The sequence below is a fragment of the Phalaenopsis equestris genome, unplaced genomic scaffold, assembly GCF_001263595.1.
Source record: "Phalaenopsis equestris unplaced genomic scaffold, ASM126359v1 Scaffold000163, whole genome shotgun sequence".
NCBI classification, from domain to species: domain Eukaryota; kingdom Viridiplantae; phylum Streptophyta; class Magnoliopsida; order Asparagales; family Orchidaceae; genus Phalaenopsis; species Phalaenopsis equestris.
The window spans coordinates 9,474-12,512 of NW_018164605.1; positions in this window are offsets into that span (position 1 = coordinate 9,474).

Here is a 3,039-nt window from a genome sequence, read left to right on the forward strand (position 1 = left end):
TTTTCACCTTTTTACAATGTCGATTTATCTTAGAAACTTATCCATTGTGTGTGATTTTAGTTTTTAATATTTTAGGTGACATTCTTGATATTTGTGTATTGCCAAGTTGGGTCAAATTGATGTTGACTTAAGTCATTATTTAATGGGTGTATCAGAGAATGTTGCCAAGTCATCGTCACTAAGAAAAAGCAACGAGTAGTCATAAGCGAGGATGAGGAAGATTTACCTGTGACCGGACCAAACCTATGCCAAGAAGCTCCAGATGAGGCCTCAACTTCAACAACAAATATCACATCAATTTCTTTGAGCGAGAAACTAACTAAAGTTCAGATGCCGAAATTGAGTAGGGTTGTAAATGGGAAAAAGAAGGTAGCTTGCAGTCATCTGCTTATAAGGCTTAAGCTGAGTTGTAAGGATGAAGGTGAATGGCCAGTCGCTTGTTGGGATGGTGAAGAGAGGTTTATTGTGTGAAGGTTGATCAATTATTGACAAGAAATAAGCTTTGTTAAAATTTCATTTTAGACTCTTCATATTCTCAAAATATATCCACGGACATTTGTGAATAATGTTGCCTTACGAGTTGCATATTTGGCCATGCGATAATTGATGTTGAGATGGCAGAGTACTGTCTTTCTAACAAACACAAGCGTGTGATAGAGAAGAACAAGAAACTTATTTGTGAGCTGGATCAATTCAGCTAGAAGAATCAAACTTTGAAAGAATTTGTATCACAAGAGCAAACTTCAGGAAGTTTTAAGGAAATTATGTGAGGACTTGAAAAAACATAAAGAAAGTACTTTTGATGTGATGACGGATATCAAATCTTCCTTTGAACATAGGGCCACTGAGTTACCAAATAGAGTACACTTTTTAGAGTCTTCTCCTCCTTAATCAAAATCGTCTAGGAGGAAGTTGGCCCAATCTTTCTATTTGACACAACTTTAAATTGCCAAGGTGTCGTTGAAGATGTTGGAATTGGACTAAGCAACACTTCTTAGCAACCTGAATTAGGTGAATTCATTGATTTTGTCAAGTACTGGGAAGATGTGATGAGTAAATTCCATAAGGCATCATGTTCCATTTGATGTTTTCATGAATTAGAATGTAATGAATCTCGTATGGCATAATCTGAGCCTATTTTATGAAATTGCTGACATATACTTGAAGTGCGAGAAAAGGGCTGATTATGAAGACAATGAGCACTCATCTCGTCATTAGGTATATCGTGGACACCCCTCCAAGAGTGATACTTAATTTGTATATTGTATCTTAAATTTTCATATTTTGAATGACAAAGATATCACACACTTCTACCTTTTTATCCTCTGGAAATGAAATGAAAATATGTAACTTTAGAACTATAGATTTCAAATTATGATCTTTTCTTGATGCCAACTCATTTGATTTTGAATTTTTTGTTGATATAAGAGAGTTTCATGAGTTCAATATGTTTTTTAATCAGTTAAGGCTTATAATTCTTTTTTCTTTGATGTCCCTGGCTTTTAATTTCTCGTTTTGGATGAGCCCCACATTTCGTCATATTTTAGTTTTCACGGGGTAATTATATAATGTTGCTAGTTATAATATATTCTACTTAATACAAATCTTCGTCACAAAGAGGGAGTCTTTTTCTTTATTTAGTATTATTTTAAGACATCTTTTGACCTTCCAGGAGTTGTATGAATCATTTAATGGATAAGAAAAACTAATGTAATTGCATGTTAATGTTGAATTTGTAAATGAATAATGATGCCTGTTGGTATTTTTATTGATAAAAATAGTCCATTGAATTGAAATGACTAATCGAAAGATGTTCAAAAAGAGATGCTGAACTATTGAACTCCCATTTACCTACCTTTTTGAGGTTGGTCAATAATTGTTGAATACTTAAAAAAATGATATAGCTGATTAAATGTGAGTTGTATTAGAAGAGTTTGCACTGCCATTATTGCATTGGCAAATCCCAAGTTTGTAGATAATTTTTTAGTTGTAAAAATTCCAAAACCGAATTTATTGTGTATATTGTTAACGAAAATGGGATATTATAAGATGTTGGATTAATAATTTTTTCCCTTGGTGAGTTTTTATGGCGTACTATGAATAATAGAGAATTTTTAGAGAATTCTTGATCAACAAGATTCCATGTGATGAGTTTGTTTGGGTATGTAAAAAATGAGAGATTAATCTTTAAATTGATGAATATAAACATGGTGTGATACTGTGTTTCTTGAACGTGTCAAGACTAAGAGAAGGAATTTGAATGGTCCAGTGGCGAGTTCTTTGAACTAAGAATTTTGTACCGTTGAGTTATTATGTTGGGGTCATTGTTTGGGGCACTAGAACAAAACTAGCTTTGTGATTAAGTAGCCCTTGGGTCAAATCTTAAAATGCTGAGTCTTTATTCAGAATCCAAGATAAGTTTAAACATAAAAGGATATGTGGGTTTCTATATATTAGGGTTTGTGAGATGTTATCTTCTTTTTTGTAGTAAAACTAAAGCTTCAACTTAAGTGTAAAAGTCCAATTCGTTAAGTATAAACTGCCCATTTTTCTGGGATTTAGGAAACCATTTTTTTTATGATTTTAGTGGTGATGTTTTTAGCCAAGTTAAATTGTCAAATTTAATACACTTTCTAATTTTTAGATAAGTAGAAGATCCGTAACAATTAAAATATTGAATAGCAACTAGTAAACGTGGTTTGAAAGGTAGAATAATATTGTTCAGAGAGATTCAATTTGCTGTAAATTTTCAGCAATCCTATGAGCAAATAAGCTATCTTCGTCAGTTATTGTTCTGATTGATAAACACTTTCTAACGTTTCATCATGTTTCTCCATATGCAGCATATATACATAATTACCTTTGCTCTACGAGCACATCTTCACAAAATTTTGGAAGAATTACATTCATACCACTCAATTCCTATGGATTTACATATCGAGCACCTAAGCTTTAATTTTTACATACATACCACCTTACCCATTCATGAAAAGGTGTATTTTACTTTTTTTTAAAGTTAAAATGGTGATATTTTTTATG